The sequence below is a fragment of the Myiozetetes cayanensis genome, unplaced genomic scaffold (assembly GCF_022539395.1).
Source record: "Myiozetetes cayanensis isolate MyiCay16 unplaced genomic scaffold, myiCay2020 scf5-8, whole genome shotgun sequence".
Taxonomy (NCBI): Eukaryota; Metazoa; Chordata; class Aves; order Passeriformes; family Tyrannidae; genus Myiozetetes; species Myiozetetes cayanensis.
The window spans coordinates 20,475,664-20,502,712 of NW_026087742.1; the positions used below are offsets into that span (position 1 = coordinate 20,475,664).

The following is a 27,049-nucleotide window of genomic DNA, read 5'->3' on the forward strand; positions in this document are numbered from 1 at the left end:
GGACATGCCTGGTGAAACAACTATGCAGCAAAAGGGCAAATGAAGAAGGAGTTTTCTCACATCATCTTTTTCAAGTTAAGTTGTCAAAACGTGAGCACATTTTGCACAGATTTCTTCTGCTACATCTAACCACTACTCATCATTCAGTCTTCTAGTTCAGTTCTGGCTCTCTGTGTGTCCATGGTTCATTGATTCTCCACCTCTTCAGGAAGGGATCGCTGCAGACAGACAATACAACAGCACTGCTGGGGAGTTTTAAAGGTACTGAAGTGGCTGAGTCAGTCTACTGCCTTCCCTCATATGCACCTGAAATTCTCATTGTTTACAGTACTCTTTCTGATTTTATTAAGAAACAGATGCCCTCGAAAATATTGTTTAAATGAGACACATTGGGTTATCCTGGTAAAATGGCTCTGAATTAAAACTGTATTTCTAACTCTCCAACAGTAGACTTGGTTTTGATGTTGTGAGTCTAAATCACCTTAACTGGTAAAGATTCTTGCTAACCTGTCTTTCCCCATACCAAACCAAAGCAGTTAATCCTGTTTCTGAAAGTCTGCACAAACCGTAACACCAAAGAAGGTTTTACTGTGTCAAAATGTCATTGGGGACTTCCACCATTATACCACACACGTATTGAACTGTTGACAAAGTTGTCTTTCCTGCACTGGAAGGTAAGACACTTTCAGGTTCTTTCTGTCCTATCTCCTTCAACAATGTGGGGATAAGTAGCAGAGGAGCAGTTTGCTGACTGTGCAAACTGAAGCCTTCTTTCTCTCCAAGAGAACACCAAAACACCCATTTTACTTCCACAGTACCAGGTAAATGAAAAAAGAGTCTTTCTCCAAACACAGCTTCTCTTTGATAAGGAAGGTTTCCAGTGTTTCCCCTATCACTTCTCCTTTATCCAACTACTGCAGCAGACCTGAAAAGAAACTGTTAAGATAATCTTTTCTCTAAGTAGTCAACCGCAAGTAATGATGTCCAGTAGTAGATTTGGCATCACAGTAGTAGCGATGTTTAATAGATTTAGCCATTCTTTGCTCATCAGCTCCTACAGATGGAAATATAGCCTCTGTTGACATTATAACCTATTGGGGAGACACATATACCAGAGCTGTGTCCATCTCTGACCTCTTGTGCAGCTGCACACTAATTCAAGACAGGTTGCAATAGATTGGTTTTAGGGCCTAAATGTTCGTCTCTCTTCCCTTCTTCATCCTGCTAATGGTGCAACATATTCTGTACCACAAGACAGCACTACATCTATTACATTGTGAAAAATCAACAGTTCTTTTATTCCTTTATTCCTTTTTTGCCTTTCAAGAATGTACAACAGTATTTTGCTCATCAGCACGTAAAAGGAAGTTAGTGTTTTTCACTGATGATCACCATTTCAGTTTGCTTCTGTCCAAAGTCTTCAAGATCTCTGCATCTTTTCCTCTTGTGTGACTGCAGACTGATTTACACCCTCAGAAACTCCCCACACAGACATATCCTTCAGCTAAAAGATACTGATAAAGAATTCAAGTCTAGTTAAATTTATTGTACTTTCACCCCCTGCAATCCTGTTTACCTAGACAGCACATCTGGTGAAAGAGGAAGGTGAGCTCCCTTCCCAAAGGAACAAGCACAGTTCACAACATAAACGCAACACAGCACCTACACCCCCCAAACCTTATTTTCAGCCTCACACTCTCACCTCATTCCCATCGCCACCTTTAAATGCAAGAGATCAGTATGGGGGGTTGTTCTAGCCAAACTAAGGTCATCAACATTTCAGACAAGATCTGAAATAACATGAGTTTGTAGCCTTCCAAGAAGGCTCAATACAGAGAGGCTGGCAAAAGCTACAGAAAGTCTGCAGGTCCCGACTTGCAGCCTCATCACCATGCTCAAGACTCCTTTGTTCTAACTGCACTAGATAGAAAGAAGGTATCATCAATGGTGTATTTTTTCCTTTTTCACTCCTCTTCCCTCTCTCTGCCCAAGAAGCCAGGAGCTTTCACGTGTGCCCCACAGTAGGGGCAGAAACAGGAAGAAATTATAAGCCCAGAGAGAAAGAGAGGCTGCATGCACTCAGACTATTTCTTGGATAGCAAAAAGACATGTACAGGCCCAGGTCAAGTTACTACAAGCTTTTTAAAGCTTACTGAAACAGTCCCACATTTGGCTGCAAAAAACCTGCTGTGATCCTGTTCTCTGAGGTATCACAATCAACTACATGCATTGTCTCACAGAGATAAGGCCTTCAGGCCTGCCAGTGCAAAATTTAATGTCACTTATACTGACAAGAAATACTAGCTCCACAGATGAAAAACAGCAGTACAAAGCTATCAGCCAGTGCAGCCTGCCAGAAAACCCTGATGATCAAAATACAAGGGGGCATAGGCATAAGGCACCACTGAAACGGCCCTCAAATAGGAGCAGTATTCAGTGCAAACGTCTGAAGCCGAGTTATTTAGCCCTGCTGAAAGGCAGAACACGTCACCTCCAGCTTGGGGCTATCACCGGGTTGCTACGCCACCCTTGAGATCCAAGCCAGTATTTTGGCTGGTTATCACAGCGCAGTGAGGATCCCTGGCAGCAGCTCAAGGCTCCACTGCATGGTGCACACACACAATTAAAACTGCAAGCACAAAAGAGATAGCTGGATTGATATTTTTCAGCTGGTGAGTGTTGGTTTTCATCATTTTTTCCATCCAAAACAGAAAACATTATCTACCATTCCAAAATGGCTTAGGGTTCATTCCAACAACAGACACACTTTCCTGTAGCAGTTAAACACTGCTAACTTAAGCTTAAAAGTCAGCCCTGGGTAGATTCAAATCCAACTCGTGGCTCTGAGGGGAAGAACAACAATAACTACTGAATTCTGATCTCGCTGGTGCTTTCTAAGTATCACAGATTTCCAGAAACCTCGCCTGTAATTATGATCAGGAGTAAGATCAAGTCCACAGTATCAGCTTCTTGCCTGCTTTTGTGCCTTGTGATGAGGACTAGAAGGCAGTGGTCAATTTATGCAAAGGTGCACAGAAGTTGGGAACAGACATTTCCATATGCTTTCCCTGTCCTGTCTCTATACAGTCCTCCCCTCAACACACTTCACTTCTTTTCCCCTTTCCTCCTCCCGTGCATATGAGCTCAGACCAGCAGTTCCTGTCACAGCCAGCAAGCAGCCAAAGGGATGCAGTGCAGTACACAAACAACTATTTTGGGTTTGGTCAAAAGTTAACCTGTGCATGCAAAGTCAAAAGTAGGTATGAGCTTAGCACAGATAGCTCTGCTTCCTCCACTCCCAAACACAACACATACAGCTCTAACTACACTTTTTAAAAAATATTTTTAAACCCCTCACAAACTCAAAATTCAGCAATACAACCTTAGCTAACAGATTTTTTTTTTCCCCGCTCTCTTGTAATCTCACAGATTAACCTTTAAAGCTTTAGCCAGCCTAAGATGGGCTGCTATTTATATATTACACATCACAGGTGTCACTATAATACACGATAGAACAAAGAAACAGAGAACGGGTGGTATAAATCCACGCAGCTCCTCCTGCATGCTGTGGTGACAACTCCTCTTCCAGAAAGTCTGCAATATAAACAAGCCATGCAACATGTTCTGGGGGTCAGAGTTCAGGTCATTTCCTTCTTGTACTTTGACTTGCTCAACTGAAAAGGGTTCTGTCAACTTGCAGAACAGAGCATCATGGTTTTGAGTTGTTTTGATTCTTCACCTCCTCTTAAAACAACAAAGACACGGACATACTACCAATGCTTGAGAAAACAGAAAATTATTACAAAGATATGCATCCCAGTACAACAACATCAGTTACTCATTCACACCCACTGTTCTCTGTCCATGAGTGCCTGCAGAGTCAGAGGCTTGAGGTCAAACAAGCAGTCCTTCTTAGGTTTCCCAGAGAAAAAAGATGGGAAAAAGTGGAAGGAGAAATGGTTCGAAATAGGCATGTTAGTCAGGTTTCAAAACAGTTCAGTTACAAACCATATCCAGTTCAGGTTTTTCCTCCAGGAACCGTGATCAATCTAAATAAATAAATGTCCAACCTGAGACTTTGATGTGTATTTATTATATGTGCACATTCACTACAGCATTAAGTTCACCTTTAGAACAAGGCACGTTTTTTGTCTTCTAACAATGTGTAGGATATCTAAAACATCCAGCTCTGGTTGATTCAGAGGTAGTGATTTAATCTCAGCTCTCACAAAAATGGTTGAGAATTACAAAACTAAACCTACCTGTCAGTTGGGGAAAATAAAGAAAATCTCAACACAGAAAAAAAGAAAAAAGAAAAAACAAACAAACAACCACCACCAAAGGGGGAAAAGCAAAAAGAGGACAGCACACCAAAAAACTTAAACAAAACAAACCCCACCAAAACGTACTCATAAGCAAAATTAGGGCTCTCAGGGGCAGAAGGAATAATATTGTTGCAGTTTTTTATTGCCTTTTTCTTTTAAGGATAACTGAGAGGGTTGATTTACTAGCTTCTCTACCAACACATGGAGAATGAAATGCTCCCCATCTACACTGACAGCAAATCCCAAGTGCATCAGACTATTTTCTCACTTAGTCACAACAGTATAAATCCTGATCTCTACTGGTGTCACAATCTGTCCCTAAATAGATACAGGTGCTTTTTGTATGACTGCTTTTCACAGTAGCACTTGCAAGCCCCTGTCACGATAAATCTCACTTACACAGGGTCTGCCAACATCTGATGGCACAGCTCTTTTTACAGTAATTTTTAATGCCCATATTTCACCACATTTAAAAAAGCAACAGGTTACATTATTCAGGTTTGTGTGGATTAAGAGGTCCAGAAAATAGGTGTGAACATGCTCTGGGTCAGCATATGAAACTGAACAGTTTAATTTTCATTTAAATAACATGCAAAGTATGTCTGTAGTCAGAGCTCCAAACATATTATGTTTCCTGACTTTTGCTGTGTTGCTCCTTGTCTTGCCTCAACGGCCAAAAAAAAAAAAAAAAACACCAAAAAACCCTGACACCAACACCACTCAAAAAAATCCCAAACCAACAACCAAAAAAAACCCCAAGCCCCCAGCTGTCCGTGATGCAATTCACCCCAACAGCAAATTCTGCAAGTCAATCTGCTGCAGTGCATCTGTGCCAACCACAGCTCTGGGATTCTCAGGAATGCAGCAAAACAAGTCAGTGAAAAGTGTAAAGCCAAATTAATTCAGAGAGGGAGAAAAATGGAGATAAGTGGTATCACTTACCCCACTCTACTACTAAATTTTGGAAGTTTCTCAGGGCAGGAACCCTGTCAGCTCAGAAGAATTTTGCAGGACACCAGCAGTTTGAGCAGTTTCTCTGGTAACTTTAATGCCTTAGATTTCACATTGCCTTTGGATCGTGAAAATTAATCAGCATACACAACTTAAGTGCTAACTACCGTAAGAAAACTAATCCCAAACTGACAGTGCCAAACTGGAAAACCTTGAATATTGTAAACGGTACAGCTACTTTCAAAAGTCTTCTTTATACACAGCTTTGTTTTCTCAGCTAAAGATCAAATTCATTATTTACAGTAACAACAAAACCACCCATAATAAAAGCTCTAATAAGCACCTTTATAACTGGAAGAATACTTTGTAGACACAAGATGTTTTTGAGCTCACAAAGAACTATTGTACAGGTTGCATCAGAGCCTGTATCTGATCCCCTGAAGACTTTTAGTGCTTCGTTTTTCCTGAATTCACATTTAAAATCAAAACCACCACATACAATGTCAAAACAGAGCACATCATGAGGACTGAGTGCTATGAGGTACAGGGCATAGTAGAAAAGTGCAGTCCTGAAGAACATTTTAACACAGCACATGGAGTCCTGACATCTTTTCTGAATGGGAAAGGTTGCCAATGAGTCTACATGTGTTTAAAAAAAAAAACACCAAAAAAACACCAAAAACAAAACAAAAACCAAGCCACTGTTTATAAGGCAGTAAGTTTTCCAAGGGGAACAAAGATGAGGGTGTATCTGACTTCAGCATTTAGAGTATCATTAATTGTGTTTATTTAAACAAAGCTGAAATCAAACTCATAATGAAAACCCAGGACAAAGGAGCAGGCTAAAAGATGTAAAACCAGAACTGGAATTCCTCACAGACCAACAGTTAGTTGCTGTAACAAAAGTCAGCCCCTTACAGAAAAGTTTGCACATGCTCGTTTATGCATTTCTGTGCATACAGCAGTCCCTACTGCAGTGCAAACTTTTAGTGGGTATTCATCCTATAGTGGAGTTCATAGCCCTGAATTATGCACTTTACTTTCCTTACCTATGCAAGAGGAAAGCTAATTATATCTGATGGTAATCTTCAATGGCCATCTGTCTGTGAGCAAAGCTGCCTATATCAGTCAGTACGGCATGCTGGGAAAGCTTCTACGCTTTGCTCAGTGCCACACAGAAACACTACTTACAACTTTCAGACTTCAATCCTCACTGAAGGTTAAACACAACCCACTTCCTCCTCAAATCTGAATACTGATGTATCACTCTTTTTCTTGGTTTTTTTTTTCCTCTTCTTTTTTCTGAAAAGGACAGTCATGCCTAAAACTGAGGGGAAAAGAAGGCAAATGTCACCCCACCCACACATCCTCATTCGGGGTCTCACAGCCCTCTGTGGTGCAGTTGCCAAAAAGCCTCCAAGCCCAGCTCAGAGCACCGAGGCACAGGCAGGAAGCTATGGGAAGGCTGCAGACATGCAGCCCAATCTCTGCTGCAGTGATGACTTCACAAAGTACCTCTGGCTGCACATCATCAGCTCCCTCCACCAGCCAAGTCTGGTTTGCTGTCAGTGAAACAGAGCATCATCCATTTCTTGCTGTTTGATTCTCAGTTTCAACAGTCCTTAAAAATGCTACAGCAAAACGAAGAGGAGTTTTTTCAGGACCGCAGTATTTCTAAACGGATTATCCATCCTCCTCTACCTGATCTCTGCTGAGCATTGCATAGGCTCAGGGTTGCATGTAAGAGTGACCACTAAACCCTGAGACAAGACAGGGCTCACCTCCCTTCGTGAGTCACGGCAGGGCAACGGACCTCATGACGCAGATCTGCTCTTCTGTAACCAAGGTGGTCCATGCTGCAGCAGTGATAAAACACCAAGTCTGGTATTTGTTTCAGTACAAAACTTGGAAGTCCTCTAGAGCAAGATGGGCTGTAAGCTGCACCTGTTGTGTTGCCTGTTCACATCTCTTCCTTGCTACCCTGACCACGCCAAATCCAGCTCAGCCTCCAGCATCACCATGTCCTATCAGATTGCTATTCATGCCGCAGACAACGCAGAACTCCATTAGAGCATGAAATACCATACAGTAAAGGGCTTTTTGTTCTGTTCCATCACATGTGTTCTCAGCATGAAATGAGATTTCTGCAATCACACCCTGGATACGTGCGTGCATGTCCCTTCTTTCCTTTCCTACATAACTTTTGAACCCCTTTGGCTAATTTCAGTCAAATGTGAGAGGAGATCAGGAATTTATTGTGTTTGAGACCTCCACAAGTTTTGCAAAAATAAACACCCTGCTGGGTAGAATAAAGAAACCCTGTAAGCTCATTTGTTGTTAAAGATCAGAAAATACATGCAGAAAATCATCAGAAATTCATTTTCATTATACCTTGTCACACAACTCTGTGACAGAGATATAAGAGCCTCTAGCCACTGGGGAAAAAAAAAGAGTGCTAAAATTTTTTAAAGCCTTGCACAACCATGTAAGTATCCAAATTTCCCGAAGTGGCTGTATGATGCTCAACATTTTAAATATCCTTTTCAGTTAATTAACAGATAGTATTAACTGACTTCAATCACCCAGTTTCAAAAGAAATCATTCCAACACTAGTCAGTATTTATTACAGGAAATATTCTCTGTGAAATGGAATGAGATTATATTCTAATTCACTTCACAGTTCTTTCTGAAACAAGAGTTTCAATTTAGGTTAGAAATCTTTAACACAAAACCTAAGGTTTGAGGCTAAGCCATCTAAGAACCAATGTTACAAGTTGAAAACAAATTATGGTGTGCCATTTACGCAAAAGAGCAAATTAAAATAACTATTCAAATTGTTCCAATGAAAATGAAGTAAGAGTACTTCCTTAACACGTATTGCAAGAAAAGGCAGTCAATCTTGAGAAACAGTACAAATGGTATTTACACTAATCAGTATCCTAATCATCTGGCTTCTCAAAACCCAGTTTATGCTCCTGGCCTGTGTCCATAGCACATGATGAGCATTAAAGGCACAAGGAATGCTCTGCTATGTCAGACCAGTGTCCACCCAGCCCAGTTCTGTCTCCAGCAATGACAGTGGGAGATACTCTTTAGGGAGAGCACGTTATGGATATTTTTTGTTTCATTCCCCTCCTCCACACATTCCCCCTGCAGCACCTACAATTGCTTAGTACAGGAGTTGGAGTACAGCATTCCTGCCTACCCCTTTTAGCATCCCTTTATGGATCTACCAATGTGGAACAAGGGCACAAAAAAGGACAGGAAACCCACAAAATGAGATTGAAGTGGTTCTGCTATATCAGAGTTGCTGAACCATGGGGTACTTCACCACAGACACAGGCCTACTAGGGCCCTCAACTTACTGAGAATGGAGAATTAAAACTGCCATTGGGGGGAGTGGGGTGTGTTGAAAGATAGGCTTACATAACCTTCCAGATTCTCAGCTGAGGCAAGTAATAGTCACCATGCCTCATCAAATAGTGCAAAACATTTGGGCAAGAAGAGCTAGCTGTAGTCTTCCCTTAACTGTTTCCAGCAAAAGAACCCCCAGGCTTTTCCCAGACAGTCAAATGAGAAGGCAGTAACTTGTCTACACAAGGGGCACGATCAAGACGAGCTATTACACGCTAGCAAGACTTGTGCACATTCAGCAATCTAGACAAATCCTAACTCGTTCTCATGCTTCAGCAAGTAGATTTAATATTGTGGCTCCACTTAATCTTATGCAAATGTTGCATTCAAACAAACCCTACAGCCTATCTCCCATCTACACCACTAAACTCCTCCTGGTCTCAGTCCCACAGGAGGACTTCAAACTACCTGAAGCACTGAAAAGATAAAGGTGATAATGTTTCCAGGGTGCTCAGATGTGACACTGGCAGAGGACATGGATTGGCAGGCTCCAGAACTTCAAAGAAACAGGAAATACCTAGTTTAACTGCCAGATGGTAAATGAGGTATCATTCAGCAACAACAGCTCTTGGGCAGCAAACATCTTCCTCCCTCTCCACTGCAGTGAGAAAAACCCACAGGTTCCTTCCCCACACTGTCCCTTGTGCTATGCCAGGGTGCTGTTATGCTCCTTTCCCTAGACAGATAATTTCTCCTTCACAGGTCACTGCAGAGCCAAAAAAACCCTGTCAGCACTCCACACCTACAAAAATTAGCTGCCCAAGAGGGACCTACATTAACCATGGGGGGAAAAAACAAACAAACAAACAAAACAAAAAAAAAAGGCAAAAACATAACTTCAACTCCTTTCTTATCCTGGGAAAGGGGCTTCTCCCCCATCCCACATGCGATTTCATTTGTAATTTACACATGCACATTTTGTACCATTAAATGGCCATCACATAAGTATTTCCTCTCCCAAGACTCTGGGTAAGCTGATGACATGCCCCTCACACAGTTTTCATTTCACTGCTAGCCAAGGACCCTGAAGAGCAGGAACAGAAAGCAGCGTCTGGATACTGCTGTGCTGGGTCAGTCTGCAGATCCAGCCTAACAAAGCACTCCTCTGTGCTCTGCAGCAGCTAATCCTTATTTTACTGTTTCTGACCTGTACCCACGAGGGCTAGAAACTGTTCTTTAAAAGCGAGTTGAACAGTCAGTGGAAATCTAAGACTGCTAGCCACACACCTCACAAACAAGGTTTCCTACTGGCTAGTGGCCCAAAAGAAAGCAATATTCCTACTAGGGGAATGGAAACTTGGACTTTAAATCAACAGATGTTAGGAGCTGTAATGATTAAGACTGACCTTCATTTCATTCCTGCTGCTCTTAAAACCAGTTCCATGGTTGCTCCATTCCTGCCCTCCTAACAGAAGGGAGGATCAGCTTTGTGGCTCCTGAATTTTTCAGCCTTCCCTTCTCAGCCAGGGCAAGCAGGGAGCATTCAAGTCCTTGCCTTGCCTCTCCTGGCTGCCCACTTATGCTGGAATGTAAAAAACACCTCCAGCACACCATGCTGCTGCTGGGGCTGAGAAGAGGTAACAGACAACAGTTACTCACAAACTTTGGGTATTATCAGGAGGACACACAGTTTGCTCACTCTGTAATAGAGCTGTAAAGGGTTTTTCCTCTTGAGATACCAAGGCTTCACTTTTGCCTTCAAGACAAAGGATAACCAACTTGGAGCACTGAAGAGTCAATCCACCTGAACAAAATGAACTTTAGAAGGACATGGTATTTTCAGATGTCAAGTACAGAATGCAGCAACAAGCACTGCTGCAAAATATTTTACCACGTTCTGCACCTGCATTTTTTCTACCCATTTTTCAAGCGACAGTGGTACTGCATGCAAACTACATGGTCCCTCTTTTTGCTTCACAACCCCCATTAGCTAACACTGCCCATCAACCTTTCTGTACAGATAGCAGCTACTGGTACCAGTGATGAATACACTGAACTGTAAAGTGAGAACAGGTTAATTTCTACACACTACTGAAAGGTGACTTATAAAGGAAACAACAGCCTGCACGTCATATTTTCCTCCCAACCTTAATAAACATCAAGAAAAGCTGAAGTTTTAGGCTCTTCTGTAGAAGTAGGATAAAGATTTGACACTTTAGGAAGTTCACACAACAAATAATACATAAAAGTAGTTCTATTTTAATTTCCGTTGAAGGCTATGAATACGTATAAAAGTGATCACACGAAACACAGCAAAACTAGAAGAAACTAGATTAATGGGGAAGTTCAGGGGGTTCTTATTCTCTTCTTGGTATTTTGAGTAATTAAATGGTTAGAAAACAGGCTATGAAAAAAATCCTGTACATTCAATTACCTCATAAATTAGTTTCCCAGTATTATTTACTAACTTCTCTATAAAGCTAAAGAAACTGATGAACAAATTATTCAAATGAATTACAAATTAGATTCCATTAAGTCTGATAAATTAAACTCCTCTGCAACACACATTTCAACCAATTTAGCTAAAATAGTGCAAACACCTGTAAGGAAAGATGTCTGTAGAGAGAGGTATTTCAACTAACCTTGAGACCGTTCCTAAACTGCACTTAACTAGGCAGACACAGTAGAGTATCTCACATCATATACACAGTAAAACCAACCTTCCATGCTTATAAGTGAAACAACCTCAATGTTAACATACAAAGACAAACCAAGATCCTGTCCTACAGCTCAATCTATACTGTGAAGGAAAAAAATTACAGCCTTTCCTCAGAAGCACCTTAGAGTCAATGGTATAGACTGTCTTATGGAGACCCATAGTGGTTTTTTTATCTTCAAAGGATCCATTTGATGGCATCCTCTTCCAGGCCAAAATATCCTAGGGACTGGTTCAGAGACCATGAAGCAACAAGCAAGAAGCAGAAAACCACACGTTAGCCAAAGCAGGTTTATGAGAACTTTTCCAAACCTGTCACGGAAGGATGGATCAAATCTTTATGAAAAGGCACTAATCATGGTGTGCCCAGAAACTAACAAAAGAAACAAGCCTGAGATAAAAGCATTAATGGCACAAACAACGTCATAAGAATGATCCAAAAACGATCACGCAAGGAGAAAGCAATCATGGCAAATCCTCTAAAACTGTCTCTGCTGTTAAGTTATCAAGCGTCTGAGAAGATGGTGAAGGAGAAGCATCTCCAGCACTTCCCACTGCAAATAAGACCCTTCACCATGTCAGCCCCTGTATATCCTTCCTCAGGGGGGAAACTCCCCTTCATAATTGCTCAAGTCATTATTTAGCAGGGCACACTCTACACATCATGTCTTGCCCTTGTCTACCATAACACCTATTTCCCCACCAGTCTGTAAGTCAGGACATGTGATCGTTCTGCCATCTTCCAGGTTTTACTCTCCTGACTGCACACTCTGCAGTTGCTCCCACAGGCACTTCCCCAACTGGCAACTGCTTCCACAGAGCATCATTTATACATCCTACAAAAAGAGGTCATCTAAAGCCAAGATGACCCTCAGGGAGCCCATGAGGCTTACCAACTTTTAATTCTGCTGCTTTAATCAAGAGTCATAAGCTTAAAGAATAATTTAATGGACTGCTTCAGTTCAGCAGAGGCAGATGTACTAAAGAAGCAGGTAGTGCATCAGGTTGGGAAAAAAGATCCATAGATTATTTCATGTAGGTGAGAAGAAAACAAACACACAGCTGGTGCAACCCTACATAAGAAAGGAACGTTGTTTTAGATTCATAAATATCACTTCTGAGACTAATCATATAAGAGTACTGCTTGTTAACGGGTAAGAAGCCCTGCTCCCTATATACTTCCTTTTACTTTAATTTACTGTGAATTTAGTTTTTTGAGTTTAGGTGTGACCATGGCACACTCTACTACCATGGCACTCTATACAACAGATATTTTTATGTATTACACTTTTACATAGTTCCACTGTAATAGAATTAACAGGTTAAAACAAGCAATCTCATCCCATCACAAAGTTTATCCTTTTCTTAATAGTTCTGGAACCAAACTGTCTGCAAGAACAGCTCAGTATAACGTGGGTGAAGAAGAGATAGACAAAAACGGAAGAAACCAGGACAGAAAGTTTCAGCTGGGTAACAAGAACACAACAGCCACGAATCCCAATGGATCAGCTGTTCATCTCCTTGTAAATTTTAATTTGATAAAGGACAGCAGGACTGATCTCACAGCTTGCTGTAACTAAAATAGAAACACCACCCCGACTGCCAAATAATAATCCAAATACTTAAAAAAAAAAAAAAAAAGGCAGAGGACATAAAACTTCCAGGGTTTGTTTCTTCCTGAACTACAAGTAATGGATTTGCATAGCTTAAAGCCGAGTTTGCCCACAAAGCCATTGTTCCTTCCCCGAGGCCTTCGGCATTTCCAAGGGTACCCTCGCCAGAGGCAACCCTTTATCCGAACTTGCCTGACCGGCAGCCATGGCAACACGATGGGATTACCCGACCCAAGCAGCTTAGCAGGAGCCGCGAATCTCCCCTCAAATTTTACTTACGGACCGCCGCCAGCAGCGCCGGGAGGCTCCCCCTCCCCGGGGCTGTCCTGCCCGCATGAGCCCGCTCTCCCCCAGCCCTGCCCTGCCCACCCCGGGAGCTCCCGCCGCGACCCGCGAGGGGTCCCGCGGCGGCTCCTCCCGCCGCCCCGGCCTGCGAGCGGGGCTGCTCCGGGAGGCCGGGCACAGGCGGGCGGCTCCCGCGCCCCGCGCACGGCGGGACCAGCCGGGGAAACGCGGCCCTTTTCCCCCTCTCCCACGGACGGCCCTCCACAGCCGCCTACCTGTGTGTGCGGAGCCGCTCGGCCGCCCGGCGGACCCTCCCCCGCCGCCCGCCGGCGGGCCCCGCTCCGGCCGGGGGCGACTCCCGGCCCCGCATGCGGCCCCGGGCAGCGCCTCAGCCCGGCCTCGCCCGCCGGCCCCGGCCGTCCGCCCACTGCATCAGGCGCATCCGAGCGCGGCCGGGAAGGCGGGGGGCGGCGGCGCTCCGGCTTCTTTCGGGCTCATCCCCACCGAGAACCGGCTCCCTGCTGCACCGCGGTGTTAGAATTTTTTAGCCAGAAAGTTCCCAGGAATCTCTGGGAAAGGTCTTGGATGTCTCATATCACCAGCTCTCAAGCCGATTAAAATTGAATTCTCTTCAAAGGAGGCTTGTAGAGGCAGGCTCCATGCCTCTGGAAATTCAGTTTAATTCATTGAATACTTTCACCGAGGAACACGCTGATGGAATAGCCAGCTCTGCCTTTCAATACGCGGTAATTTACATTGAATAGCAATCTGTTGGCAGCTGCTGCCACCCAGTATTCACCTGAAGGAGGTTTTAAAATTAGAAGCATGCATATAGACTCTACACGAGGTTAAAACAGGAAGCTTTCCCGTCCGAAATGACGCGAGAGCCTGGTGAGAAGAGCGCAGAATAGTTAAGGCTGGGAGAGACCCCCGAGACCCATTCATGTCCAACCGCCGAAAGTCTCTCAACCACCATCCTATGTCCTACAAACCCGGGAACAAGCACTGCCAGCGCACCCAATCCTACGGGTTCACACGACATCCAAACACCCTCTCAGCCTCTGCAAGGATTTACTTTATAAAGCAGGGGTATTCACTCACCGGTTGTCAACAGAGCAGGTACTTTATCTTTAAATGATCCCAGAGAAGAGGGCAGAGCTCGCTGCTTCTGCTCAGGGCCGCCCTGGCTGCTTCTGCAGCCTCTGGCAGCTCCAGCCCGGTTCCCACATGGTGGTGCTTACGACAGGGCTGAAGAGGAGGGCTCGTTCAGCTGAGCCCCATCTGGAAACGAAAACGTAGGAGGAAGCACGTTGTGTGTTTAGACAGAAATATTACTTGGCTCGAGCCTGCTCAAATTCCTCCTCCGTTTATACCAATACCTTCCAGGGGGTGGAGAGACTCACGCGAAAAAAAAAAAAAATTAAAGCGCTGCTGTCTCTTACCCTCAGTGGAGAGTTTATCTTCTCTGACCAACTTCTAGGTGGAGCCGCAAACTCGGTTCTTCCTCTTTCTCCTCCTCCCTCCAGGGGCAGCCCGAGCAGGGGGAGTCCCGCAAAGCAGGGGACAGCGAACCACGCCCTGCACTCCAACCTCTCTTCGGCCGCCGGGAATTACCATCTAATTAACAAACTCATTGTCACCGACTGTGTGTCGAGGTGTGGAGTGCGGGGGAGGGTGAACCAAGCAAGCTGAAAAACATTGTACCTAGTTCAGGGGCAGCATTCTCCCTCCCTGAGCACCTCTGCCCTCTATCCCCAGCGAAAGCCTTCAGGGGAAGAACTACCTCCTTGAAGAGCTTGCTGCCAGGAGCAAAATGGAGCCCCACACTGTGTGATCAATGCAGGAGCGAGTCATGGGGCTCCTGGAAAATCTCTCCATAGCTCAGCACCCAACAGTGTGGGGCTGGACCTTACTATTTGAAAAGAAAGTTAATAAATAATTTTGCTAGTGATGAAAAAAATCAGTTTGTTGGGAATTCTGTGCTGCATCAATGCTGTATTTTACCTAGAGGAGTGTATCATGCTAGAAAAAAAAAATCAGGCTTTGTTAATAATTTAATTATTCTCTCCTGTTTCAATCGTTACAATCCTAACCACTTCTAATCAGAAAGTTTTCTATATGATGCTTCAGTGAGCTTACAGTATGTTTTTAGCATTGTATCAGAACAAGATGCTTCCTTTATTGGAAGCACTGCTCATTTTTTTTATGGCTATCACTGTGAATGACTAGAGGTGGAGTCTATTCTCAGCAGCAGTTTTCTACCGCCTGTGAGTACATGTAATAAAAATAACAGATTGAAACCCTGGGAATTTTATCTATTCTTAAGGGACTATCCCGTTCTGTAGTCTGCTGATGTGGCTTTCAGCGTGTTCTGACCTGGGAACTAAAGTTCCGTCCTCTATAATTTGTCTTCCCTTGAGCTGAAAATACTTTTGTACTTTTCCCCTTCGCCCAAGAGGTTCCCGAGGTCTTCCCTCTTCACATCCCGACCTTTACAAAACCAAGCTGCTTTCAAGTACACAGGTAAATCACCTGCCTTCTAAAGTTAGTTTATTTAACTCTGCGATACCTATTTCCTGTTACCTCTCATCTCTTCAGTCCTTACCCTTTGGTTCACCTAAGTATTATAGGCACAAAACCAATTTTTTTAAAAGTTACTAAGGTTGCACAACAAAAGAGTCAGAAGGCATGAAATACCAGAAGACGGATTATGTGACTTCATGTCAGTCCCCTTGCTTGTACATTTCAGGACAGTCTAAAATTACATTGTCCAGTATTATTTTGTTTCTGGCCTTGCTTTATTTTGCAAGGCCCTGCCTTTGTTTAGTATACAGGATGGACTTATTCTCAGGATGTGCCAGATTTTTGCAAAGCAAGCTGTTGGGACTATTCATCACAGATGAATGTAGGAAACCTTGAGGAAATGGATGCTATTCCTGCCTCTGTTCCAGACAGGATGTGTGTGCCGCAGTTCCATCTTTAGTGCATGAGTTCACGGGCATGAGCTAATACCTGGGTATTGATAACAGTCTATCATGGACCTTTGGTCAGGCTGAAAGACACAGGGGTAAAGAACACAAACGCAGTCTTGGCGGGACTGAGCCACTGGCTCAGAGAGAGGCCAACTCGAGTTACCAATGCACCTCTGAAGACAGATTAGACAGATGCAATGTTCTTTCCTACAGTGCTGTTATGTGATGACTTGGAGGCCATTTGATTTTATAGCTGGGTGCAAGTTATGTGCTTGTCATTTTCTGGGAGCCTTGCACAAGGCATCTAACTCTAGGAAGAGCTAAGCATTCACAATTGCAGCCCAAAGTCCATAGGAAATGCAGTGCTGTGAACAGAGAACCTGCTGGCTCACAGTTATATTCCCTTTAATCAAAGGCAGTGCATGTAAGAAATACAAAAGAATTGCATCTATGATGGTTGAATACATTTTATCTGGAATAAACTGCACCACATTGGTCAAGTAATATAATAATCTAATTTGCAGTAATGTAATTTCAGTTTCTTCTGGCAACTGTACCTGTCCCATACCAACAACAAAAGGAAAGCTGATGCTTGTTGTCACTTAAATATGTTGAACTAAATTCAAGGATTCAAATAGCAATTTGATTAATTGATATAGTGCAAAAAAAGTTTAATTCCTAGGTGTTTTCCAAATAATCTGTACAAGCAAGAAATTAATAACTAATCTGCAACACCAATGAATTTACGTGGTACAAAGTAAAAGGAAAGTATAAGGAATTGCTGGGATATAGTCTATTGCACACAAATGTTTTGACAACAATAAGAACCTTTCAAAATGCTTTGGAAATGGATGACTAGCAGGAAGTCAAATGAATGTTCCTGCAAGTGAAAACAATGCATCAGACCAAAAAGTCAGCAAATTTGCTCTTTTAGTTCAAAATCAACTCTCATGAGACACAAACCTCTTCCCAAGCCAAACACAAAAGCCACAGAAACCTTTAAACGTAAAACAATAACTAAAATAAATCTAAATAAAATGTATTCATATTTTAGTTCCAGGAGAAACCATGTACCTCCTGAGTCATTACTAAATTAAGAAAACGTTGCAGCCTCTACCCCAGCTTGCAAAATCAAAGACAAATAAAGAGAAATATTACAGGAAATTACAGGAAAAACTGTTGAACGTGGGAAAAGCAAAACTGTGGAGAACAAGAAATAAAGAGAATGGAAAGTTGCAGCATCACAAAAAAGATTTCTTCCCCAGCAATCCAACAAGCAAGATGACTAAGAAAGCCTTGTGTAGGCAATGCACCATGCAGTCTATCATACACCTCTGGTCTTAGAGCTAAAAATGCAAGAGAATGGTTATCCTTCATTAATTTCTTTGGGAGATGAATGCATTTATAGAAATACAGACTGCCACAACATCCCTTCTTCACTCATCTTCTAGCTTTACTATTTACCTTCACAGTCTGATCCTGATCTTTACGCCACACCATGACTGCTTCCCTGAGTTGCACACATGCCCAAATCTCTGCTACTGAGCTCCGAAATCCGTCTGAGCACAACTCTGTTTTGTAGAGCTTCTCTCAGTCCCCTTGCCCCAGGTGCTTGGGGACTGGTCTCCACTGCATTTACTGCCCCAGCTGTAGTAAGCACCAGTCCTTACATAGCTTTAGTCACTGATTTCTGGTTGCATGATATTTTTTCCAGAGACTGCCAGGAGACAACTTGCTAAAGCCTATTCCAGGAGCTTTGAAAAAATCTGGTGAGTGCCTGTAGCACATTTCATCAGAATCCACAGTGTCTGGAGCTCACAACATGCAACCCCCACCTAGTTTTGAGGTCACTTTTTCAATACAAGGTCAACCAAAGGACTACATCAGGCTGTGACTACTTTCACAGTCCCTAGGGACTGCCTTTTCTGGGGATTGCAGAGTGCTTTCTCCTGCCTCAGGCTATGCAGTACTCCTCTACTCCATCTGGGAGACAGCACACAAGCAAACAAAACATATGACAGCAAAACAGGTTGCAGAGGTAACCCAGGTAGGCTGAGACAGCCTCCCTGCCAGCAAGTCCAACGCAATCTTAAGTGTTGAGCACATTAGGAAGTGCTATTTGCCAACCAAAGTGAAGCCCTCAGGACATGTGTCTATGCATAAGAGCATCTGCAAACCTATGAAGAAATACATTATCTAATAGGCAGTAAGTATTCTTGTACTTCATTAGGCAGAGGCAGAAGAAATAGGTCAAAACACATGCACTTGAAGAGCATTGCAAGTAAAACAGCAGGAAGGAAAAGGGGAAAGGGCTTGAAAAGATATAGAAAATGTGTCCTGAGCAGCCAGTTGTTTTCAAAAGCAACATTAAACCTCAGATTTCTCTGAGGCACCAATTGTTGCCTTGTTTCCATTTAATTACACTATCATATGGAACTTAAATCCTCCACTTGCCCCCTCATTCTCCCAATGGATGCCAGTGTACTGGTGTGACTCCATCTCTGTGTGCATCCAAGGGTGACCCAAACTGAAGCTTCATAGTGCTGAAAGCAGCCCTTCCTTCAGGCAAAGCAGGCCAGAGCTGGTACTTCCTCCCGGGCAGGAGACAGACCTCTCAAGATGGAGTTCTCCTACCCATCTGCCTGGGAGGTGACAGTCTCCTCTCTGTAGCTCACAGGCACACAGTGGACTGCTGTTCACAGAGGATGTTGGCTGTGGCATCTGGCACTAGGGAAGACTGTGAGGGGAGAGGTGAGGTGGTGGACAGGGCAGAGTTGGGGGTGGCAGGGCCATGGGAGACCCTTATTTGCAGTCTGCTGCTAGGTCACAGCCCCTGTGCCAAACGCAGGTGGGCTCTGAGCTCAGAGAGAACAAGAAGCCCTTGCTCCTGTGACTCTGGTTCTCTACCCACTTGGCCTTGTGTGCTCAGATGACTGATACAAGCTGTTTCCAGAAGATGAAATACCTGTCCTTTTACAATAGCTCTGTTATTCCTACAATACCATGCCAGAACCCACTCTCTTTGTTTCCTTTCCAAGTAGAGGCAAATAGGTAAGATGCCTTTGCCATTTAAAGCACAGCTTAATGCCCAATTTCTTTCTCTATGCATTTTATGAAAAAGACCTCCCTGTTTTTCCTGTTGGCTCCCCATTACACAGCCTATGATTCTGGCCCCAAGTTTTTGTCCTGTGTCCTGCTGTCCTCACCTGTACAGCCAGTGCATAATTACAAGTGCTCAGGAAGCTACTGCAGCTCTTAGATAAATAACCCTTCCACTTCAAACTTTGGCCAGTGTTAACTGGCCTGGATTCCTTCACTGTTTGCAGCCCAAGATCTTGGAACAGGTACGCAGTTTTTCTGCCAGGTATTCTTCAGTTGGGGTATTTACTTGAAAATATGATGTAGCAAGTCAGAACACAAAACAGGCTATAAAAGTGATACAAATAGCTATGATTAGAATCCAGAAAGAAGGAGGGTGAGAAGGCTAGGTGAGCCACCGTAAGTCAGAAATGTTATGACAAGCTGCCAGAAGCCTTGTCACATGTAAACAGCAGGCTAATTTCAATAAGACACAGACATGGGCTGAGAAGAAGAGTGCTTTGCATGTTTCTTACATTTAAGAGTTCAAGTTGCACTCAGTGTCTTGGATGTAGGCAAAATGTGGGAAAATTTTAAATGCATTTCTTCCCATGACTCACTTACCCACTTACAACTTCTGCCAGGTAATGCCCATTGCTAGTGAGCAAATGGTCACTTGCAACAGGTTGGAACAATGAGTAGGTACCACTCAAAACTGGGCTGGTGGCATGGGAGAAGAAATCCTCCCTTCACGGCACTCCAGGTTGAACAGAGCAGCTCTGTGGCAGAAAAGCTGGCTTGGTCTCTGTAACTCAAGGGAACAACAGCTTATGGATCAGACTTTTGTATTTTACTGCTCTGTTCCTGTTCCAAATGGAAGCCAGACCTGACCCATGTGGATAAGATCAACAGGCCACTATTCAAGTCATTTGCAATCTTAGTACAATACTCCTTCTATTTCAGTGTTTAGCTATTCCATACACACAAGTGGAAAACATCAAGTGATCTTTGCAATTTATTAAAAGCCATCTGTCACTTAACTCATCATCATAAAATTCATCATAAAATTCCCCATTGTATGGGAACAGGAAGCTCCACTTCCAGAAGCCCAAGCCACCTGCTCACAGCCCCTGCTTTTTGGGGAATAGTTGTTTTTGATTTGGATACCTCATTGAAACCTGGCCTTTGTTGTCTGCAGCTAAAATATAATGGTGCAAGAAGTCTGTCACCGAATGTTATTATAGAAATACCACTGGGAATTGTGCCATGGTCAACTTTAACTTCCCAGATACCCTATTTGGGAAACATGCTTCTAATAATAAACTTGGACCCAGCTAGCCACATGTATGATAGCTGCCAGATTTCTTCTCAGTAGTCACTGAGACAAAAAGAGACAACCCCAAATTAGTAAGTAATGAAGACACTAAAAAAAAAAATAGTCATAAAAAACTCCATTGGGCTGAGCGCTCATCAACTGTTTCCATTTCTATGGACAGAATAACAAACAGAAGCAAGTTGGTAATAAAACTTTTCAGCTTCAAAAGGGCAAACTGTCAAATTAAGGAAACTCACTAGTGAATTTACCTGGACTGAAGAGATGAAAGACTTGAATGTGGAGAAAGACTGGACTATATCTAGATCAAAGATATAAAAACTATACCAATGTATATATTCTCATCCAGAAAAAAATTCTTACTGGGAAGTATTTTAGGCCTGAATAAGTGGAAAAAAAAGCTCCACTACATAGTGGTTCTCAAGAGTCAGAAATAGCAAATAATCCCAGTCAACAAAGGTAGCTGTTGTATAGAGATAGAGATGCATAGAATTAGGGCCAGTTTTGTCAAAAGTCAAATGAGCTAGGACATGCAAACGATGACTGAATAAACAACAAAAAATCTTCAGCCATTCACAGAAAAGAGAACATGCCTTAGATAGTATTTCTCTAGTAGAGGCAGGGAAGCACTAATGGAAGTGTACAAAATGTTCTCTGGTGCTTCCCCCAGAATACAGTATATGATTTGTGCCCTCACACTTGAGAGGAAAACAGTTTTGGAGAAGAAAACAGTTCTAGTAAAGATGCAGAGAAGGGTTACACCAAGAATGGACAGTCTGTCATGTGAGAGCAGCTAAACAATGCTGGCAGGAGAACAAAGGGATACAAACTGGCTGTCAATTTAACAAATTCCTTGGCATAACAGAAACCTGCAGACTTGTTCGTACCCTTGCTGTGCTCTCTGCCCTTCTGTCTGTGGCACATTATTCCTTGGCTCTTTGGCCTTTTCTTACAAGCCTCAAGTTGACTGTAAAGCTCTGGAAAGGACCCTTGGCACAATATAAATTAGTGGAGCATGAAGGAAATGTTTTATGGACATTTTTGAACAAGAAACTCACCATGCAAAATTGCATGGCTATGCTTCATAGGGTAGGATTCTTCCCACATAATTGCCATCATCTGAAGCCCTGTGGCATCTCACCTCTCTCCTTCTTCCCTTAAAAGCCTGGAAGAGCTAAGTCAGAATGCCTACAAATAGACACAAAAATAAGTTTTTTGTAGCTGGACAGTGTTTGGAGTAACCCAGCTAAGAAAAGGCTGCAAACTCACATCTTCTCTTACAGAAATATGACCAGAATTATATAGCTTTCAGTTATCTTACTCTCTCCATGGCACAGCTGATGCTTGCATCATTATTTGTGCTTTTGAGCTGGTTGTTGAACTTGGTACGATCATGGGGAAGTATCTTATCTCCAGCAAGCACAAGTGAAGCTCAGCTGTCGCTGCAACAGAGGCAATGAAAGCCAGATGCTGCCCTTCAGTTATTCTTATATATATATAGAGATTTCATGTCACTGAAATAACTTTTATTTAAATCAATACAGCTAAGAACAGAATCCACCTCACTGCCTATTTTAACATCCTCTTTTTTTTTTTTTTCTCCTAAAGACTCTTTGTGGGTTTGTTTTTAGTTTTGTGTCTTTTCTATTTTAGTAATTGGGAAGTTCAGTTTTCCAAAAGACCTTTTCACTTTCTTGTGAATGTCACTGAACCAGAGCAGATTCTTGCCCTGCAAGCATATAGGAAGAAGGAAAAGCTAATTACAGAATTAAATTGCCTGTGACAAACAGCTTCACTTTGCCAGTTTATCCAGTTGTCCCATGAGCTCGAGTAACTTGGGTAACACGATGTATGAATTGGTCAGAAGTCTCTACTTAAATCAACTCTAGTGTACACACATGATAGTTATTTCAAAATAATTCTAGTTAAATAAATAGCTCTGTTGAGGATTTCCCATTACTGGGCTTGGTAGGAGCTGCCAGGAAGTATCCCCACAGCAAGCAATTTTGGTGGGGTGTTGCCAGTAAGTTTTGCTTAAACATACACTTAGAGCTGAACTGATAAACCAGACAATGCTTTATAAAGTGAACATCTACCTTTAGGTGACACAAAGATTGATCCAAAATCAACAGTAGAGTCCACACCCCGTGGGAATGTTCTTGTAACTCCTCTCATGTTGAAGTATCATGACCATGTGGAACAAACATGACCATAACTCCAGTACTATGGTGCCACTGTTGTTGACAGGCAATCACAATCAGTGATTTACAGCAGACAACAACAGAGAGAGAATGACAGAGCAATTTGAGAGCAGAATCTGAATCACTGATGCTGCAAGTCACACAGTCCACTTTACTGGAAAGAAGGATCCTGTGACCTTTCCAGAAGAGGCAAATAGCACAGGATGCTAACAGTTGCAGTAGTTCAATTTTTAACAGAAGCAGAGGTGGTCTTTGCAGATGTCATACCAAGAATTAAATACATATTTTAAGAAAGAAGAGGACTCGTAAGACTTTACCTTTTCAAGACAGAGCTTCTTCACCTTTACTCTTTCCAGTGTTTCCAGTTCTCTACTCCAACAGGCTATTCTCCCAATAGGAATTCATCTATTGCTGTGTCTTCTAGTGAAAAGACAGTATTTCAGCATGTGTGGTAGGCGGCACAGCTTGCTTTCTGAACAGATTTTCTTCCATCTAAAATGCCTGCAAAGTGGGTGATTACTTAAACCTTGATACTAACTTATCACTTGTTAATAGAGCTTGTCTGATATTTTTAGAGTGCTCTCTTAAAATTTATGAAAATGTCTTTCACTGTTAAGAAGCTTCTACAAAATGAATGCAACAGAGTGGCATATTAAAAGTGGAAACTTTTTGCTTTCTATAAAAAAAAAAAAGCTGATTGGTTTGTCCTCTTCAAAACACATGCTCAGTTATGTCTTGACCAAGACACCAAACTGCTGCCACACAAATGATGATATACATCTTGATTTTTCAGGACAGAGGAAGAAGACAAGGGTATATGAAGGGAAAGAAAAAGGTGACTTAAAAATTGTAGCAAAGGGTGGTTTTTTGACACTGCACAGTTTAGTTAATTTTTCAACAAACATTACCTGTTTTTTGGCATTAACGTCTGTCTATGTCCAAAGTGTCTGAAAAAGGAGAGTTTGAGCCAATACTGCAGTTGAGTTCAGACACATCATGATCCAATCGGTTTTCAGTTGCTGGGATCAGTGTGTCCTGTGGACAACTGTCAGATGACTCTGAAAGCATTTCAGAGCTTAGGAATAAGAAGATCAGGACAAGCTGTAGCTGTAAAACTAAGGAAGGGGGTCAGTTTAGTTTTAAGCCAGTACAGATGTGATGTCACTGGGAGACACCAAGAGGCAGAAATTCTGTGAGGACACTTGTATTAGCTGCATCTGACTGCAGCCAGTCACTGCTGGCAATATTCCCTGGGATGTTCAGCTACTGTTACGCAGACTGCTTGCTTCTCCTCATCCACTATTAAAGTTGTTAGGGAACTTTTAAGGAATACATTTTAAATCAAAGTCAAGAGGCACTTTTCCCTTGGGATCCTGCTTTAACTCTTGCTGATTTACTCACTGAAATCCTCAGAAGTTCAGCAGACAGATTTTGGGGAGTGCTTCTGTGGTGTCTTGGCCTACAGTCAGCCCCCTGAGCAGATTTTTTTTTTTTTTTCCCCCGAGTCAGGAATATTAGAAGCCCTACAGGTCCTGGCATCCCTCCAGGGAAGGAGTGTCCAGGATTTTCGGATTCCTTGCCCCAGTAGTCTGAAAATCAAAGAATCTCAGATGCTCCCCTCCCTCTCCTGCCATCCCACTACATGGGCTGAAAGAGAACAAAAAAGCCCCAGCTTCTGTGACAAACCCAGGGGCTTTCAAAATCGGAAGCCTACATTTTTACATAGCAAGCCAACTTTTTCAGGTTGCTGTTCTATGGAGAGCTTAGCAACTATCTTCCATTGGTCATTTGGAATGAAAACAGAATTGTTCATTTTCAGAGTCATCTGCAATAGGAATTGAGTGCTCTCCCTTCCTGTCTCTGATCTGGGTAGTGTCAAATTGTGTCTTTGGAAAGACAGACAGGCAAATACAAGTCTGAAGAAGAGGTAATTAATAATTGTCTGGAGATACTGCAATGGCTAGTTTGAAGAGGAAAAGCCTCTTATTAATTTAAAATCTGACTTAAAAAATATGCATTTCTAAAAATATTTGCCACTAAAAATAGAAGATACTTAAGGTGGAAAAAATTATTCAAACTACAGTGAGAAAATCACATGTGGAGATTTGCAAAACTTTATTTAGAATGACCACTGCCACAACTGTTTTCACCTTACTACTTCTCACTTTTTTAGGGATAAGTTTTATTGAGAATGTGGAAGATTCAGTGTTTGACTGTTGAGCTGATTAGGCTGAGCAAAACCAGTTTTCTCTAAATAACAGAAGGGGAAAAGAATAAAACAACAACTAACCTATATCTTTGACTAGGAAATAACTTCTTAAACTCAAATACCATAAACTGGAATTCCAAAGAGACGGCATCAGATTAGTTACTCTACCAGCATCTTTAAGATGAAGCATATCTACAATCCTCAGAGGCAGCAGAGAGACAGCCAAGCTGTTTGGGCAAACAAAATGCAGGGTTTGACCATCCTGGTATTTGTCTGTGGTGTGGTCTAAAACAATTCTACTCCCACGTTTAAATTCTCTACTATGAACTTTAGGCAACCCTTATTTTTGTAAAGCAAAAAAATTAAGGATGAAAGATCTCCACTTTGACATTTGATTGACAATTACACCTGCTGAAAAGGAACAGAAAATGCAATTAACAATATAAAAAGATAGAAATAAACAACGATTAGGCATGGATACTGCTGGAGTAGCGAGATGTCAAGTACCAAGAGGGAATTTACCAGTGAAACTTGGAAACAGGAAAGGACATGACTCAGATTTTCAAGAGCTGCCAAACAATTGTAGAAAGCACTGCTGTGGTGACCTACCAAGGATTTGTCACACTCCCTTAAAGTCTGAGAAGGACATAACTGAAAGACATTGTTAATGTAAGTGGCTACAAAACAAGTCCAAGTTTTCACTGTTTGAGTTACTCAATGAGTGTGAAGTTGCACTAATGATTGCTACAAAGGAAAACACCTTCAGGAGACAAGAGCGGTCTGGTCTGTGACACTTGATCCAGCTGGCTGCTCATATCATAGTGACAGTCTATAAACACCATCTCCATAACACCAGCAGCTTTTAGAGTACTTCTTGTTAGGTGAACCACACACACCTCAAGAGAGAAAAAACTGCAATGAACTCAAAAGAAAAAAATTTAAAAAAAAAAAGAGAGAGAGTTTGTTTCTCTGTTGTAGCCTTGGTGCACTGGCCAGCACAGCTTCACAACCCAGGTATTTCTGTTTGAGCTTGGATCTCCCAGTAACATCCACAGCAGATGACTGAATGGCCAAAGTTTAAAGGAACTAAAGGAGGCAAAACTGCTGTTAAATCTGAAACTTAGTAGTCTGGTTATTAACATTCTCCCCTCACCCATGGAATGGAAGCTCTGAAGGTTTCTACACAGTAACTGGCCACCTTTAAGAAAGAGTTAAGCTATCTGGAAAAGCCTTAAACTCTTCTTGATCTACCTCCTCTACTGGATCATACTTTAGCTCTCTGTAATAAACCACAAGACACAACCAGGCGGAACAGTCAACTACACACTTAAGGAACCACACACATACACCCACTATTCCCTCTCCTCCCTTCATTATAGCCATTTTGGGTTTTAAATCAGATCTCTTGGTTAAGGTTAGCAGTTGAAGCAGTTGAAGATAAAACCAACAGAGAAGTCTAGTAAAGTTATTCCACAAATTTCAAGCTACATTCATGACGTACCAGTTTGTTCAAATTGGTGATTTCTGCATTTTCTCATCCATGAGATGCAATCTACCTCTTGTCCTGGGTGACTATTTTCTAAACAGATGCCCTTTCAGTAGTCTTGTTCTCTTTCGTATCTTCTTGCTAAGCTCCCTCCTTTCTGTTCTGCACTAAAGCATGTCCATTCCTATGCTTTGGTTTGTCTTCTCAAGCATCTTATCCTTTAGTATAATATTTTATTTTTCCTCCCTATGAAAAGAATAACACACATACAAAAGGCTTCCCTCCCTCTTCAGTCCTCCTTTCACCACACATGTCCCTGATTTCTGTCCAATTCTTCAGCCACTTGGAAAGAGACTCCCCTGATCCCAGGATCTGCCCTCCAAAAAAGACCTTAGATAAAAAGAGAAAAATAATCTAAAGAATTCTGAAAATGCTTTTGTTGTATGGTGTAGAATCTCTGAGCTTGATCTAAACCACTAGAAGTCTCTTGAAAGCCGCTGAAACACTCAGTCCTCAAGTGGACTAA

The 27,049-nt window shown here is 42.4% G+C and overlaps 1 protein-coding gene across 3 annotated transcripts in view; it reads right to left on the reverse strand.

The window, feature by feature from the left end:
* Window positions 1-14,505, reverse strand: part of ST3GAL6 (ST3 beta-galactoside alpha-2,3-sialyltransferase 6) — a 40,799-nt gene extending 26,294 nt beyond the window's left edge. For 2 of the 3 annotated variants that reach the window (XM_050333541.1, XM_050333539.1), the window contains exon 1: window positions 14,346-14,505. The gene's annotated coding sequence lies outside the window, so the exon portion shown is untranslated. Of the gene's footprint in view, window positions 1-13,519; window positions 13,715-14,345 lie in introns of those variants that run through there. The other variant, XM_050333540.1, reaches the window with a different exon arrangement.
* Between the last annotated feature and the right edge of the window lie 12,544 nt (window positions 14,506-27,049).